We start from the raw sequence: 19326 nt of genomic DNA on the forward strand, positions 1-19326 counted from the left end.
CATACAGGAAAAACATGTCACCTTCATTTTGATTGACAGCCTGAATAATTTGGTTATAAATTGTTGCTTTCTAGCCTGTAGTTATGGAAATTGTTTTTCATCAATAATAGTTTCAAAATGCAGAGCTAAATTCGGAACAGAAAAACGAGCAAAGCAAAATTTGGGGGTTTAAATGTTTGTGATGTAGTTAATAAACCTTTCATTTGAGAAAAAAGTTGCAGGAATTCTGATCTGAGGTCTTCATTGTTGTAATTTAGCTTAGCCAATATGAGGCTATTGTTAAGATAAGTTGCCAAATTTCCATTCTCAGGATAGGGCATTGAAGGATAATCTCTAAGTTATCTTTGATTGGCTTGTAACAGTTGTTCAATTTCAAGCAATACCAGATTTTTGAGGTTGTCATCATCAAAATGTAATTCTAAGACATTTAAAAAAAAGTTACATTATGGTTATGATCAAAGTTTTTTGTGGCAAGATAAATGTAAACTAACCTGGAGTGCTTGTTGATTTTCGATTATTATACACAATGTCATCAACTAACCAATGCCAAGTTTGGGCCCAAACTTCTTTAGGTTTGTTCATTGTGCCTTTCAAAAGTAATAATACAAAAAGCTACCTTAGATATTGTGCTGAGCCCCAGTCTTTTGCTTCTTTGATTGCATCAATGAATTCTCTATCATCTTGTAAAAAAACCTATGGCCAAACATACTTCTCTATATGTAGGATATTGAACACCAGCAACTGCCTTGATATCCTCAAATGAAGTTGGTCCTCTGCAGACAGTCAACATCATTCTCAAGTAAAACAATTCTCCCGTAGTTGGGGGAACCCATTGAAGCTTGCTAATAGTGTAGCCCTTTTTCCTAAGCTGCCAACATCTTTGTTTTTTATTATAAACAAACTTAGAAACAAATTCTCTTAGAAACAAATTCTGTATAAGTGAGACTTTGGCCTTCAACAAAACTTTGGTTCGTGTTCATCCATGCAATAAATTTTGATTCGTAAATGCTTGGGTTAGACAAGACATCGTCAATATCATCCTGGTCTTGGTAGACAACACTATGTTGACCTGGAAGATGGAAATGCAACCTTTCAACAACAGGCTTTCTCCCATGTATTGGAAAACCAAAGATCCTCCAAGTAGATTCACAGGGAGAAATGTACCTGTCATTAAAATATATGTGTTAAAAAAACGGTTACACGACTTAGAAATTCAACATTACTAATACCTGCAATCTAGATATTCTTTGATCTCATCATTTTGAGTGGTTGCATGGGGAACTGTTTCATTGTCATCATGAACCATGACAGCAATGACTCTATCATATCCTTTATTGATGTACTTGAATAAATATTTGATAGAAGTGCTTTGGTTACACCATTCAATATTTATATCGGCTTGATATTTTCTGAGCAATTTTGGATTGTAGGGTACAATACTTTTGTTATCAATTATAATTCCATTTTTGGTTATTGTGTGACCAGTGTTTCTTCTACAATAGACAGGATAACCATCTGCATCTAAAAGAGTATTGGCCTGAAACTTTTTTTGGATAAAAACGACTACACTTACCTTCTTTCATGCATGGAGATTCAGGTCTCAAAATTCCACATGGGCCATGAACCATATGATTTTGTACTAATGTATACAGTTCTAGATCATTTTCCTGTGAAGGTATCTCTGCTGATATAATCTGATCAATTTCATTTGGAGATGGATATTTGTTACCGGGGTGTAAAAATAGAAATAAATGGACATGAGGAAGTCCTCTTTTTTGGAATTCTATTGTATACATATCTGGAATTATCAAAAAATACCATTAATAGACAGGCATTAAGGGGATTAGATTTGGCTGTATTTAAATATTGAAACCTTTTCTAAGATGATCATGCAAAAGCTTACTATAATGGACTCGTTTGTAAGTAGGATAGGTAGAAATTAGGATCAACTTACTATAATGGACTCGTTTGTAATGGACTCTCTCATTGTAAGACAATTTCTTTTCCTCTTTTTGCCACTTAATGTATCACGATGTAGTATGTCAGGCCTATATCCATCTTCTCCATAAGGAAACAATAGAGGATACTGTAGACCTTGATAGCTACAATGAAATTTGTGTATCCTTTGTAATTGCCCATTCTGAGTTTCAACAATAATATCTCTTTTTGAATTTGCATCAATATCACCTGCAATAAGTGCAACAACTTCTGAAACAGTTGGTACATTATATGTACGTCCATCTTTTTCTCGACCAGCGATCAATTTCAGCCTGACATTATGCACTTGACTATCTGTCAATCTTTCTCTTGTCATCCTGAAACTCTTTGCATGGACATTGTTTTCATCCAGCATTTGACCCAAACGTGAAACAATGTGTGCTTCAATTTCATTATGGTGGCTGGAAAAATAGATATTCAAATGAATAATTAATTTAGAGGACATCAATGTAGAAGTTATAATAAAGATCAGTGTAAATGAGACATGTTCTATTGATGTTGTGTTGTTACCTACCTCATAGTATTAATTTTATTTTGAACTTCATTTTATGTTTCAAAGATATATAATTGTGCAAATTTAGGTTATTTTCCAGGCATTGGTAATAGACTTCCTATCCTATGACATGGTTGGCCTTGTATTCTAATTGTAGGAGGCCCTCTTGAATGAGTCATTGATTTGTCAAGCTTAATACCAGCAGAAGTAAAGGCAAACATCATGTTATATGTCCTTATGTTTTGTTGGTAATTTTTACCATCAGCTGTATTTTGGTCAAACAGAAGTTGATGCAGAAGTTTAAGTGGATTCTGTAACAATGAACGTTCAACTTTACCATCTCCACAACATAAGCTGAACCTTGGGCTTGAACTATTTTTACATTTTTCTATTCTTTCATTATACCACATTTTGCATTACAGTGACTACATTGCATGAGCTGGTCACCAAGATCAAAATACTCTGAAATGGTTAAATTAGATATGAGTAAATGATGGTAACCATTGATTATATTTTGACAGGAATATGTAAATTATAGCATGATAGATAAAAGTATATTTTGGATTGACTATTTTAATTTGAATTTTAAACTGAAGTACTTGGATCAGACATTTATCTTCTGTGTTAGTTGCAGAGTCATTAGATGAGAATTGACAATTTTCATATCCAACTAAAGAAATTGATTCAGCTTCTAAAAAAATTGCAGTAAGATATAGTGATTACAATTAATGTAAAAAAAATCAATAAAGGAGATTCTTAATAGTACCTTGTGTTGATTTAGAATTTGCATTCTCTGATGAATCAGAAACATCCACTTCAAAATAAAGGAAAATTGAGAAAAACTAAAAATCATGATGATAATTCAAAGACAATAATAAAGTGTCATGCATGACTATAATGGTGCATCATACTTACAGATTGCTTAGCTTTTGATGACAAACAACAAATGGATATCCCACTACGCTAATGAACTAATATGAGCTGATGATTTAAATTTGGAAATGCCATCTTTAATTGCTTACAATGATCCTCAGTATGCTATGAAGGTCAATACAGAGTTCCATGGAAAGTATGTTGAGCCTGAGCATGTAGTTTTTGCTGTCTAATACACTTTTTGTTCATTCTGGCTTTTGCTGAATCAGACTTGCTTATATATCTATGGCTTTCCATGTTCTTGATGCCTATTGCTGATGGTGCTGTAGTTAAAATTTGTTAGTGGACTCTTCTTGGAATAGACAATCATATTGTAAACTCAAATTTAAAAAGGAAAGAACAAACATTGAACAAATAAACTCTAAAAAGTGGACAATGTACCGAAAATCAGCAATGCAAAAAGTTGCAACTGAAGAATGAGATTTAGAAAACGAGCAGTGATGATAGGAAGAATGAGTCGATCATGCTTTGATATATAGATGCAATAGGTTGTGAGAAAGAGTAAGCATGCATGATGTCATACCCTAATTTCGTCCGGGGACCTTTGCTTGATGACATGCGACCTTTCTTTGGTCCTTGTGAGGTGCTTGGCACCCATCATTAGGCAATTTGTGAAATTCCAGGACATGCCGGAAAACCAAAAAAATATTGATGCACAATCCGTAAGTTTCCGTGACACACCGGAAATCAAATGGAAGCATCGTTGCATAATTAAGTGAGGTTCCGTAACATTCCGTAAGTCAAAAAGGGGATGATTATGTAATCAGCAAGGTTCCGTAACATTACGGAAAGAAAACAAGTATCGTTACAAAATTCGTAAGTTTCCGTAACTTTACGAAAAAAGAATCACCAAAAAAAAAGCAGAGGGGGTGTACTTAGTAAAATGGGGGGTGCAAACAGTAATTTTCGAATCTGGGCCCTTCTAGAGGTGTCTGGGCAATTTCTTGCTTAAGGTTGAAGTAACTGGGCGAGCTGAGCTCGCCTGGGCGAGCTAGATGGCCACCACACCCCCCGTTTTGTTGAAAAATGGGATTCCGGGGCTTCCAGGACACCCGTAATGCTTCCGTGAAATTCCCATAACTCTAAATAAGCATAATTAACTTAATACGGGTGAGAAGGAAGAGAAAAAAAAGAAGAAAATCAAGTCCTATATGCTTCCGTAAGGCTTCCGTAACTTTTTCGTAAATTATGAAAGAAGGGGGGTGAACTTATCAAAATTGGGGGGGTGCAAATAGCAATTTCAAAATTTTGAATTGGGCCTTCCAGAATGTTTTTTGAAGCTGGGTTGCTTCTGGAGGAAGCAACCCAGCTCGCCTGGGCGAGCTAAGTTCGCCTGGGCGAGCTGGGCGGCAACCTCCTCCCCCTTTTTCCTATAAATAGGCTGAAGGGGGCTGTTCTAAGGATCCCTCAGCCCCCTGGCTATGTATTTCAGCTGTTTTGGGTGAAAGAAATATTTTCCGTGAAGAAAATCCAAGCCGAGGTGCTTCCGTAACGCTTCCGAGATGTTTCCGTAAGCAAATCCGTGAAGGTTTTCGTCCGTTCTTCATCGTTCTTCATCCGTTCTTCGTTCTTCAACGGGTAAGTTTTCGAATCCGAGACTTTTAATTCATTTCTTGTTTTTTTAAGCTTTCCTCTTTATTTCGTTCATTTTCGATTTCTTTTCTTCCGTCTTTAACGCGCTTTTACCGTTTATTTAAGCCGTTTTCTCACCTAATAAATGATAAAATGAATTTCAACCGATCATTTGTGTTGTAATCTCATTTAATCACTTTTATAATGAAATCTAACCGATCGTTCACGCTATAACCTCGGTTAAACCAAAAAAAGTAAAATAATAATAAAATAATCAAAATATCTTGAAAAATAATAATAAAATAATCAAAATATCTTTGAATAAAATAAATCAAAAAAATCAATTGGACGTTTTTCTTTGGAAGTTTCCTTGAATGAATTGATTAATAACCAAAGTGAAACTAAGACTAAAATAGACTCACAAATCAAGTTTTGTCCGAAAATCACTAAAAACCGTTTTAAGGTCCAATGCCTTAAAAGATCCTCTTTGCTTTTATCGGTTAACATGGACCGTTCAAAAGCATAAAATCAACATGTAACTTTACCGCTTTTGCAAGAACTACGTAGGTCTGATTTCCTCATCGCAATTGAGGATACGTAGGAGCAAAAGCCCCGCTTTTGTTGACCACCCCAAGAGATCGTTAATGGTCCAATGCCTTAACGTTTCTCTCCTTTCAAAAAAAACAAGAGATCGTTAATGGTCCAATGCCTTAACGTTTCTCTCCTTTTAAAAACAAGAGATCGTTAATGGTCCAACGCCTTAACGTTTCTCATCTTTCAAAATCAAAAGACCGTTTAATGGTCCAACACCTTAAATGACCTTTTGTTCAATAAAAACATACTTTGCAAAAAAGACAAAAACAACTTAACCAAACACTTTGTTCCGAAAGAACTACGTAGGTCTGATTTCCTCATCGCAAATTGAGGAATACGTAGGAGCAAAGGGAAACACCCTTGTCGACCACAAAAAAGGAAAAATATAAAAAGGGTATAAAGGATATAAGGACATAAAAGGGAACATAAAAAATCAAAGTTATGTTTGCACATTCGATTAAAGGCTGCCGTCCCTTGGGACGGACGTGTGGGGTGCTAATACCTTCCCCGCGCGTAAATACAACTCCCGAACCTTTCACTTAAAAAGTTCGTAGATCGCGTCTTTTTCCGGTTTTTCCGACGTTTTCCTCAAATAAACGTTGGTGGCGACTCCGCGCGTATTCCTTTCGTGGAACACGCATCCCGCGAGTCTCGCGTCGCCCTCCCGCCGAAGGGTAGGTTGTGACAGTTGGCGACTCCACTGGGGACAATTTTTAGAGAGTTAGGCCATTTAATCTTGTGCAAATGCTTTACCATGACTTACTCCTTTGTTGTTTTCCTTCATTATGTACTTGTGTATATAAACTCTTTGTTGCTTTTAGTGCGTTTTAAAATGTATGCATGAGGTAAATATTTATTCATTTGATGCACACAAAACACCAACACTATTTGCACACACTGTGAGTGAAAAAGGGCCCTATACCCGGGTTCATGGGAACATAAGGAATGGAGGTGAATCTGTGATCATGCTAGGTCTCCGACTTGCTTGATTACAGTGAACCCTCATCTAGAGCTTTTCTCTTTGAAAATTTATCGTTGCTAGTAGTCCCTACTGCTGCAATATGTTCTTCGAAGGGGATGATACCTCTAGAAACCATCAAGAGAGATATGACTACCTTGGGGGTTATCACTAAATGCCTAGTTAGTTCTCTCCCTTATAGGTCCCTTAAATAGGGGCACGAGCAAACACGCTGCGTGCCATTTTTCACACTGCCATGCATAAGTATCATATACCCTTTTGCTTATGTTCAGTGAAAATTGTCATACTGTGTACATTCCCGCATTGTGTCTTTTGCATAGGCATCGCATATGGGTTCTGTCTTGATCCCTTCTGTAAACAAACCAACGGAGGGTCCGTGTCGCCTTCTTAAAAACGTGCGTTGGGGCATTCTGCTACCCCTAGACGTCGTATCTAAGAAGGGGACAAATTCCCCGGACCCCCGCTTTTCTAGATTGCATCTGTGTCATATGCATTCCATCATGCATTCATCCATCCCACCCATGAGATATCGGAGTTTTGATTTGCACTAGCTTTTTGTCTCACTTTAGTAAAACATGGGATCAAGTCAAAAGCTTTCGCTTAAAAAGAGGTTTTATCAAGTCAAAATCAAGAGCTTAGAGGTCACTAGTTTACGAGAGTTGGGGCAATTAATGGGTCAACTTCAACAGCAAGCCTTCCGCAAAGCCTATGGTAAGCATTTGGGACCTAGCTAGGGTAGAAGTCTCCATGGAACCAATTGCATCCCTTTCCCAGTATTATGACCAGCCCCTAAGGTGCTTCACATTCGAGGACTTCCAGCTAGTGCCGACTGTCAAAGAGTTTGAAGAAATCCTGGGATGCCCACTGGGAGGAAGGAAGCCATATCTTTTCTCTGGGTTCTATCCCTCCACGACAAGAGTTGCCAAGGTAGTGAAAATCTCAACACAAGAGTTGGACCGTGTAAAGCAAAACAAAAATGGAGTAGTCGGAGTACCAAGGAAGTGTTTGGAGGAAAGGGCAAAGGCCTTGGCAAAATCAAGGCGAATGGGCTTCTTTTATTGACATCTTGGCGCTTTTGATCTTTGGAGGTGTCCTCTTTCCAAATATGGAAGGGTTAGTGGACCTAACAGCGATTGACGCTTTCCTCGCCTTTCATCATGGCAAGGAAAGCCCGGTCATCGCCATTTTGGCCATGCATGACACGTTCGACTAGAGATGTGAAAAGAGCGGCGCAAGAATTGTTTGTTGTACACCGGCTCTCTATGTGTGGCTGGTTTCGCACCTTTTTCTCCAAGAAAGTAGGCCCGTCTATCCGCTACAAGGTCACCGCTCGTGTGTCGAAAAAGGGAAAGGGTAATTGATTCATTGCACCAAGAGGCAACAATGAGGATGGGCCGATTTGCTCTTACTTTGAACAGGAGTCAAGAACTTCCCCGATTGCTAGCCAAGGCCAAAGCAATGGCGGACACCTACTCCGCCCCCAAGGAGATCCACGGACTTCTCAGCTATTGTCAGCATATGATAGACTTAATGGACCATATGATTAGAAACCGCTAGGAAGTTTGTATTGTCGCTCAGATCTTGACTAGTTATAACTTTTTGAAAAAAATGAGTTTATCCCACGTTTTTACTCCAAAAATCAGTGCGAATCAAGTCACTCCCACATTTTATCTCTAGCATGCATTGTATGTTGGTCTCGTCCTTTGTCACGGGAAGCCGGAAGGTCCATATCACTTTCTTAATTGTACACATGGGGCACTGCGCCCCCAAATGCGCAAGTAAGAAGAGATAATTTTCCGAGCTCTCGTGTCCGTAAAATGCATTCATATCATGCATCGCATAAGCATCTCTTCATAACATCATAATGAACATATCGTTCCTGCATTTGTCCGTTATCATATTCCAGCCTCACATTTTGCATGAGTCATGGCATCATCATGCATATGCGTTCAACAAACTTTTTGATCTGCAAAATTGCATACCATTTGTTTTCATGTTTGCTCATCCTTGTGTTTTCCTCTACAAAAACAAAAAAAGGGGAAGTGTGAAACTTCACACTACATTCTTAGTTGCATGTGTTAGGCACCATGAGCCAACCATGTTGGGATCATAAACCCATTTCTAAAAAAAAACACACAACAACAAAACAAAATAATTGAACATGGTACCTAATTCATGGTTAACTAGGAAATGGTGTTTCTTCGGGCATCTCAATTTCATAATTACATTTTCCATGCATAGCTTAAAGTATGCCCGAGTCATTCATCCCTATGAGATGTTGTTAAAATATTGGCGACCAGAATTGCCATTCCTTGGATTATAGGGTTGAACCAAGCTCATGCTTTTTCGAAAAAAGTTCATCAAGTCAAGTTGAAGTATGGAAGTAACTATCTTGCAAAAATTGGGGCAAAAGATGAATCGAGTCACATCACTGCTTCGTCTACTGCCAAACATATTTAGGATTGTTGATGTCCTTGTTACTTCCAGTTTCACCTTGACAAAGATGTCATGGACCATGTTGAAAATCTAAATTGATTCAATCCCATATCCTGCGTAAAAATTCGCAATACTTCAACTGTACATCATTCGCATACATCCCTGCTTTTCATTGGTTACATTGCTCATTGCATTCTTTCCTTGAAAAATAAAATAAAATAAAATAAAATGAACTTAATCATTGTTATCAAAAAGAAAAGGACACGCTTTACGGCGCCCTTACCGAACTCGTGCTAGAGCTAGAGTAATGGGTGAAGTAGAGGAGATACAAGAGAAGATGAAGGCCGACATGGAGGCCATTAAAGAGAAAATGGCCACAATGATGGAGGCCGTGATGAGCGTGAAGAAGATAATGGAAGCCAATGCGGTTGCAATTGCCGCTACCAGCGTTGTTGCTAAGGTGAACCCGACGTCCCCATCCGGCATCAACCAAATGAATCATCCAACCTCAGATATGGTAGGCAAAGATTTGGGAAGTACGGGCGGCCCCCATGATGTGCAAATTCAAAACGAGCATGCCTTCCCGCCATATGGCTTGCCTCTCAACTATACACCACCCAATGTGGCGTACACTCCCAATAAGAATGTCAATAACTCCACTCCTATACCCATTGAGAGCCAACAACCCCAAACTGATCATGCACATGTCTCTTAAACCGTGGAAGAGACACATGAAATTCCCCACCACAATCTAGCCGACTTCGAGCCTTGGCTCGGATATGCCACTGAAGGGCAAGCAGTTGGTGGTATACCCCTTGAAAACACTTCGGAAGGCCCTCAGTATCACCCCCAGCTACACCTCTTGCATTCCACAACAAGTAAAAACCCTCGTGCTATGGCAGAAATGGAAAAGTTAGATCATTTAGAGGAAAGGCTCAGGGCCATTGAAGGAGGTGAAGATTATGCCTTTGCTAACCTAAAAGAGTTGTTCCTAGAACCCAATATCATCACCCCTCCCAAGTTCAAGGTGTTGGACTTTGACAAGTACAAGGAGACTACTTGCCCCAAGAACCATCTAAAGATGTACTATCGGAAGATGGGGGCATGCGCAAAAGATAAGGAATTACTGATACATTCCTTCCAAGAAAGTCTTACTGGGTAGCTGTTACCTGGTACACTAACTTGGAACCTTCCCGAGTCCATTCTTGGAAGGACCTAGTGGTTGCCTTCGTTAGGCAGTGTCAGTATAATGCCTTCGGATAGGATGCAACTACAGAACATGTGCAAAAAGGGGGCACAAATCTTTCAAAGAATACGCCCAAAGGTGGAGAACCTGGCAGCTCAAAGTGGCACCTCAATGACAAAAAAAAATGATGACAATGATAGTAGACACATTACCAGTATTCTACTATGGAAAATGGTGGGCTACAAAGCTTTGAGGATTTGGTCTTTGCCAGTGAAAGAATCGATGTGGGTCTGAAAAAAGGCAAATTTAGTCATCCTGCTTGGACGAATGAGAAAACTGGGGCAAATGAAGAGGGTGAGAAAGAGGGAGAAACCCATGCTGTGACTGCCATTCCTATACGGCCAAGTTTCCCACCAACCCAACAATGTCATTACTCAGCCAATAACAAACCTCCTCCTTACCCACCGCCCAGTTATCCACAAAGGCCATCCCTAAATCAACCACAAAGCCTGTCTACTGCACTTCCAATGACGAAGACCACCTTTAGCACAAACCAAAAAACACCAACAAAAAGGAATTTTACAGAAAAAAGCCTATAGGGTTCACCCCAAATTCCGTTGTCATATGCTAAACTTGATCCCATATCCACTCAATAATTCAATGGTAGCCATAACCCCAACCAAGGTTCCTCAACCTCCATTTTTCTGAGGATACGACTCGAACGCAACGTGTGCTTATCATGGAGGAGCCCCGGGGCATTCCATTGAGCATTGTATGACCCCGAAGCATAAAGTGTGAAGTCTAATTGATACGGGCTGGCTGAAATTTGAGGAGAATCGCTTGTTGAATCCTAACATTGACAAGCAACACCATACATGGGGCAATTCTGGAAGCTGTTGTTATGACTCATCAGGATTTTCAAGTTTATGCCATAAACCACAGTTACAATGCTAAATGATATGGATAAAATGGACATCCTCTCACGAACACATCTTTGCTTATTCAACTTCCACCGGAATGTGAGTGTAAGCCATTGGTCTGTTTGCTCAAGCAACCTGCGCTCCTGAGTGTTGACTTCCAAGACCGTTTAATCAGAGATTACTCATCTTGCACGTTGGTGGGGGTGTCGTAAAACGACGAGTAAAGTAAAAGTAAAACAAAAAAAAACAAAAAAACAAGAGAGGGCATTTGATTGACTGTGTTTTCAAGTAAAAATATAGACGTTCATGTGACCTCATTTTATCATGCCGGAAAGTTTGTCTTCTTAGAGAAGCGAGTTGTCAAGAATAGGATGTTGGACAAATGGCCTCAGTTATCTTAAGAAAGGGGGGGTTGAATTAAGATGCAAAGACTATTCCCCAATTGAACTATCACTCTTTCTTTTTGGATTAACAATGCACCCTTAACATGAATTACTCAAAAGACAAATCAAAATAAACTTCTTTAAAGCAAAAGATAAATAGCAATAAAAGAAATTTAAAGGAAGAGAGGAATGCAAACTTGATTTATACTGGTTCGGCCACTTCCCGCGCCTACGTCCAGTCCTCAAGAAACCCACTTGAGATTTTCCACTCTCTTTGTAAAACTCCTTTTACAAAGTCTGAACCACACAGGGACAACCCTTCCCTTGTGTTCAAGAATCCTCTACAATAAGAGACTCTCAGTCTCTTAATCCCTTTTCAGAAGTAAGAAGAAGAGAAGAAGAAATCTCTCTTAAAAGGGATAGATTGTACAATGAAGACCAATCAAAATTCCTTATTGAATATGCAAGTGGTTGACCAAGGAATCTTTCTGAGAGGATAAGACAGTTCAGTTCAGAAAAACTCTTAATCTTTTGAGAGGATAAACTTTGTGGGCAATGAAAACTCTCTTTAAAACATTTGAATGGCCGTTCATAAAACATTTGAATAGATATGTCTCTTGGAAATTATTTTCTGATCATATATCTTGATTTTCTTGGATAAAACTTAGAAGCACTTGATCCTTTAGCATCATCAAGACATCAAAACATCTTGCTTCTACATAGGAGTCATTTGACTTAATCCATCAACTGAAAGATCCTTCAATTATTTCTCGTCCTTGGAAAATTCTTTTTTGCAAGAATCAACTGCTTCTTTCATTCTTCCTCACTACGAGGTCGTGAAAACAAGACAACAATTGGTACCTCTAAGCCCTACACTGGGGCAACGAAAGGCACCATGCAAAAACTTCAAGCGAACCTAGGGGCAGATTAGAAGTTCTCACCCAATAGGTTCCCTCCTACAAGGTCATGACGAAAGGCAACGATTGATACCTCAAAGCCTTACACTGGGGCAATGAGGGGCACCGTGCATAAGCCTCAAGTGAACATAGGGGCCGATCAAAAGTTCTCACCCATCGATATTTTTAACAAAAAAAAAGGGGGGACAAACCCTAGGATTTCAATGGATTGATCAAACATCAAACGACTCCATTGCCGTCACTCCAAAATGGTCAAGTGACTAAATCAAACAGAACACACACTCTGAGGGAGTTCCCGGAGAGATTTGCAAAAAAGATAGGATGAGGTTGCATGAATTATCACCTCTTTCAAAAGGACAGTCAATCTGTGTTTTCCAAAAAAAATTAAATCAAAATCAAAATCACAAAATAGGGAAAGAATGTCATGAACATTGTACAACTTTCCATTACATTGCATTGTTTCAAATGAAGTCCGCATTTACCAAATTTCACGACAAAGGTTGCATGCATCTGCATCCCTAAAAATCATGTTAATTGCATAGATTTCCTACATCTAATGTCCAAATCTTGTGGATTTGGGATGACCGGCCCTCTCGATGAGTCGATCTCTTGCTTTCTCATAAGGGTGGACCTTGGGTACTAGTTACCCTCACCGTTGAGAGGACTACACGTCCTCGCCTTGAGAGGACTACGCGTCCTCACCATCAGAGGGCTGCACGCCCTCACCATCAGAGGACTACACGTCCTCGCCTTGAGAGGGCTACACGCCCTCATCTTGGGTACTAGTTACCCTCACCGTTGAGAGGACTACACGTCCTCACCATCAGAGGGCTGCACGCCCTCACCTCTAGAGGACTACATGTCCTCGCCTTGAGAGGGCTACACGCCCTCACCTTGGGTACTAGTTACCCTCACCGTTGAGAGTACTACACGTCCTCGCCTTGAGAGGACTACACGTCCTCACCATCAGAGGGCTGCACGCCCTCACCTCTAGAGGACTACATGTCCTCGCCTTGAGAGGGCTACACGTCCTCACCTTGGGTACTAGTTACCCTCACCGTCAGAGGGCTACACGCCCTCACCTTGAAAGGACTACACGTCCTCGCCAGCAGAGGGCTGCACGCCCTCACCTCCAGAGGACTACACCTCCTCGCCTTGAGAGGGCTGCACGCCCTCACCTTTAGAGGGCTACGTGTCCTCATTTTCAGTGTGCTCGACATCCACACCTTAAAAGAATTTAAGGTCCTCTGCCCTTAAATGCTTAACCGAGACTTGCACTTCTGGTTAAGGGGCCAGTAGTTTCCTTTTAACGGTTCCTGGGCCACCCCCTGATATTGGAGGAGGGCTAACTGCGCGAGCACAACCAGAGAGGGAGGCTATCACACAGCTACTATGCATACCGGGGCAAGATTTCACCCGTGCCGCTGCAAAGAGACGAGTGCGGATCATGCGCACCAACATGACCACTCTTACACAGATATAGATGACATTGCTACTTAGCAACATTCTGCCCAGCGACCGCAATGCCAATCTCCCCCTGCAAAAGTATCAGTTGGTCTGTGTCGTCCCGACATGGGTAAGTATGCATATAGTTCAACTGATTTCTGATACCATCTATTGTTTGCAGGGATCGCACCCAAGAGACACCCAGTGGACCCAGAAAAGTCCAACAGGGCCCTGGGGTTTCCAGCTCTGGTTACGGGCCTCTATCAGTCCTACACGGTGCTCCTATTTGATCCATGATCACGCATGTAATTTTTTATTTGATAGGAAATAATTTGCAAAGTCAAGTCATGACATATCTATGGTTCAGAATTAGGATGAAACACTTACCTGTGCGAGATTGATACACTTTGAGTGGATTTCTTCTATTTTTGTCGAACTCAGTGTTTCCTCTAAATGGTCATTTAGAAACGAAATGCTAACATCCAAAATCTCATTTATGGTTATGGGAGATTTCATCAGCAGACTCTCCTTCCCCGGTAGACGCATTGTTTTTCACTCAAAAAAGCATATGCTGCTCTAAATCAGTTGGAATATTTGTCTCTTTGCTAAAGCATGTTTGCATTTTAGTGGAGAAAACACCGAGACTTTTTCAAGTCTCACAAGTTATCCAGAACTACTTAGGTCTGAGTTCCTCATTGGAGGATACGTAGGAGCAAGAGCCTCGCTTTTGTCGACCACACCGCCTTTTGTTGCCATGACCCAAGAGCTGGTAGCCCGCGGAGACACCTTACGGTTATCTGCACCTCGTCATTCAGTCACCCCAAGTGTGATTGACGAGCAGAGGCCAATATGGTCATCTGCGCCCTTTCCGGAGATGTCAGCATTTTCCGATGGAGACTTTTCAAGTCTCACAAATTATCTAAAACTACGTAGGTCTGAGTTCCTCATTGGAGGATACGTAGGAGCAAGAGCCTTGTTTTTGTCGGCCGCCCCATAATCTTTGTCATACTGACCCTGAGGTCATGTGACATGCACCCTTGTGTCATCCAGAGGCGGCGGGCCCGATGATACGCGGAGATACCTTACGGTTATCCGCACCCTTTTGTCATCCAGAGGCGGCGGGCCCGATGACAAGCAGAGACAAAATTTGGTCATTCTGCACCCTTGTATCATCCAGAGGCGGCGGGCCCGATGATACGCGGAGATACCTTACGGTTATCCGCACCCTTTTGTCATCCAGAGGCGGCGGGCCCGATGATACGCGGAGATACCTTACGGTTATCCGCACCCTTTTGTCATCCAGAGGCGGCGGACCCGATGACAAGCAGAGACAAAATTTGGTCATTCTGCACCCTTGTATCATCCAGAGGCGACGGGCCCGATGATACGTGGAGATACCTTACGGTTATCCGCACCCTTTTGTCATCCAGAGGCGGCAGGCCCGATGATACGCGGAGATACCTTACGGTTATCCGCACCCTTTTGTCATCCAGAGGCGGCGGGCCCGATGACAAGCAGAGACAAAATTTGGTCATTCTGCACCCTTGTGTCATCTAGAGGCAGCGGGCCCGATGATACGCGGAGATACCTTACGGTTATCCGCACCCTTTTGTTATCCAGAGGCGGCGGGCCCGATGACAAGCAGAGACAAAATTTGGTCATTCTGCACCCTTGTATCATCTAGAGGCGGCGGGCCCGATGATACGCGGAGATACCTTACGGTTATCCGCACCCTTTTGTCATCCAGAGGCGGCGGGTCCGATGACAAGCAGAGACAAAATTTGGTCATTCTGCACCCTTGTGTCATCCAGAGGCGGCGGGCCCGATGACAAGCAGAGACAAAATTTGGTCATTCTGCACCCTTGTGTCATCCAGAGGCGGCGGGCCCGATGATACGCAGAAATACCCGAGTGGTTATCCGTATAAACATTCTTTTGCTATCTGTAAGACAGAACGCTTGATAGCATGCAGAGGCTGACATAGTCTTCTGCACCTTTTGTTCCTCCGGGAACAACAAGTCATTTGCATGCGGAAATTTCATGGTCACCCGTGACTCTCGTCAACCGAGAGGAGCGAAATTAGTGTCATACACTAATTTTTCGTCCGGGGACCTTTGCTTGATGACATGCGACCTTTCTTTGGTCCTTGTGAGGTGCTTGGCACCCATCATTAGGCGATTTGTGAAATTCCGGGAACGACAAGTCATGGTCACCCGCGACTCTCGTCAACCGAGAGGAGCGAAATTAGTGTCATACACTAATTTTCGTCCGGGGACCTTTGCCTGATGACATGCGACCTTTCTTTGGTCCTTGTGAGGTGCTTGGCACCCATCATTAGGCAATTTGTGAAATTCCGGGAACGACAAGTCATGGTCACCCGCAACTCTCGTCAACCGAGAGGAGCGAAATTAGTGTCATACACTAATTTTCGTCCGGGGACCTTTGCCTGATGACATGCGACCTTTCTTTGGTCCTTGTGAGGTGCTTGGCACCCATCATTAGGCGATTTGTGAAATTCCGGGAACGACAAGTCATGGTCACCCGCGACTCTCGTCAACCGAGAGGAGCGAAATTAGTGTCATACCCTAATTTTCGTCCGGGGACCTTTGCTTGATGACATGCGACCTTTCTTTGGTCCTTGTGAGGTGCTTGGCACCCATCATTAGGCAATTTGTGAAATTCCGGGAACAACAAGTCATTTGCATGTGGAGATTTTATGGTCACCCGCGACTCTCGTCAAATCGAGAGGAACGAAATTAGTGTCTTATCTTTACTTTCCTTTTATCTCCAATAAAAGACAAGTAAAGAGGGGCAACTGTCATACCCTAATTTCGTCCGGGGACCTTTGCTTGATGACATGCGACCTTTCTTTGGTCCTTGTGAGGTGCTTGGCACCCATCATTAGGCAATTTGTGAAATTCCAGGACATGCCGGAAAACCAAAAAAATATTGATGCACAATCCGTAAGTTTCCGTGACACACCGGAAATCAAATGGAAGCATCGTTGCATAATTAAGTGAGGTTCTGTAACATTCCGTAAGTCAAAAAGGGGATGATTATGTAATCAGCAAGGTTCCGTAACATTACGGAAAGAAAACAAGTATCGTTACGAAATTCGTAAGTTTCCGTAACTTTACGAAAAAAGAATCACCAAAAAAAAGAAGAGGGGGGTGTACTTAGTAAAATGGGGGGTGCAAACAGTAATTTTCGAATCTGGGCCCTTCTAGAGGTTTCTGGGCAATTTCTTTCTTAAGGTTGAAGTAACCTAGCTCACCTGGGCGAGCTAGATGGCCACCACACCCCCCGTTTTGTTGAAAAATGGGATTTCGGGGCTTCCGGGACACCCGTAATGCTTCCGTAAAATTCCCATAACTCTAAATAAGCATAATTAACTTAATACCGGTGAGACGGAAGAGAAAAAAAGAAGAAAATCAAGTCCTATATGCTTCCGTAAGGCTTCCGTAACTTTTCCGTAAATTATGAAAGAAGGGGGGTGAACTTATCAAAATTGGGGGGGTGCAAATAGTAATTTCAAAATTTTGAATTGGGCCTTCCAGAATGTTTTTTGGAGCTGGGTTGCTACAGGAAGCAACCCAGCTCGCCTGGGTGAGCTGGGCGGCAACCTCCTCCCCCTTTTTTCTATAAATAGGCTGAAGGGGGCTGTTCTAAGGATCCCTCAGCCCCCTGGCTATGTATTTCAGCTGTTTTGGGTGAAAAAAATTGTTTCCGTGAAGAAAATCCAAGCCGAGGTGCTTCCGTAACGCTTCCGAGATGTTTCCGTAAGCAAATCCGTGAAGGTTTTCGTCCGTTCTTCATCGTTCTTCATCCGTTCTTCGTTCTTCAACGGGTAAGTTTTCGAATCCGAGACTTTTAATTCATTTCTTGTTTTTTTAAGCTTTCCTCTTTATTTCGTTCATTTTCGATTTCTTTTCTTCCGTCTTTAACGCGCTTTTACCGTTTATTTAAGCCGTTTTCTCACCTAATAAATGATAAAATGAATTTCAACCGATCATTTGTGTTGTAATCTCATTTAATCACTTTTATAATGAAATCTAACCGATCGTTCACGCTATAACCTCGGTTAAACCAAAAAAAGTAAAATAATAATAAAATAATCAAAATATCTTGAAAAATAATAATAAAATAATCAAAATATCTTTGAATAAAATAAATCAAAAAAATCAATTGGACGTTTTTCTTTGGAAGTTTCCTTGAATGAATTGATTAATAACCAAAGTGAAACTAAGACTAAAATAGACTCACAAATCAAGTTTTGTCCGAAAATCACTAAAAACCGTTTTAAGGTCCAATGCCTTAAAAGGTCCTCTTTGCTTTTATCGGTTAACATGGACCGTTCTAAAGCATAAAATCAACATGTAACTTTACCGCTTTTACAAGAACTACGTAGGTCTGATTTCCTCATCGCAATTGAGGATACGTAGGAGCAAAAGCCCCGCTTTTGTCGACCACCCCAAGAGATCGTTAATGGTCCAATGCCTTAACGTTTCTCTCCTTTCAAAAAAAACAAGAGATCGTTAATGGTCCAATGTCTTAACGTTTCTCTCCTTTTAAAAACAAGAGATCGTTAATGGTCCAACGCCTTAACGTTTCTCATCTTTCAAAATCAAAAGACCGTTTAATGGTCCAACACCTTAAATGACCTTTTGTTCAATAAAAACATACTTTGCAAAAAAGACAAAAACAACTTAACCAAACACTTTGTTCCGAAAGAACTACGTAGGTCTGATTTCCTCATCGCAAATTGAGGAATACGTAGGAGCAAAGGGAAACACCCTTGTCGACCACAAAAAAGGAAAAATATAAAAAGGGTATAAAGGATATAAGGACATAAAAGGGAACATAAAAAATCAAAGTCATGTTTGCACATTCGATTAAAGGCTGCCGTCCCTTGGGACGGACGTGTGGGGTGCTAATACCTTCCCCGCGCGTAAATACAACTCCCGAACCTTTCACTTAAAAAGTTCGTAGATCGCGTCTTTTTCCGGTTTTTCCGACGTTTTCCTCAAATAAACGTTGGTGGCGACTCCGCGCGTATTCCTTTCGTGGAACACGCATCCCGCGAGTCTCGCGTCGCCCTCCCGCCGAAGGGTAGGTTGTGACACATGAAAGGAAAACTCGTGAGTGCCTAAAGAAATTAACAGGAACAAACAAAAGGAAAACTCTGAGTAAAATGCATGAGAACAGTAACGAAAAAAAATGGGAAACTTAAGCAGCAAGAAAACTTTAAGCAAAATGGAGGAAACAAAAGCTTTTTGAAATGGACTATGTTATCGTAAATTGAATTTAAAAAAGGAAAGAAGAAACATTGAGCATGAATGAAATGGAGACAGAACGATCTAAAATCACATTTCAACATTGACAACTGGTGCAATGGCCGATACTTTGATTCAAATGATGACACATGCATGTATAGGCATGGGTTGGTGATATTGATAAGATAGCTGATATG

This window comes from Glycine max, chromosome 14, assembly GCF_000004515.6.
Source record: "Glycine max cultivar Williams 82 chromosome 14, Glycine_max_v4.0, whole genome shotgun sequence".
In the NCBI taxonomy this organism is placed as follows: Eukaryota; Viridiplantae; Streptophyta; class Magnoliopsida; order Fabales; family Fabaceae; genus Glycine; species Glycine max.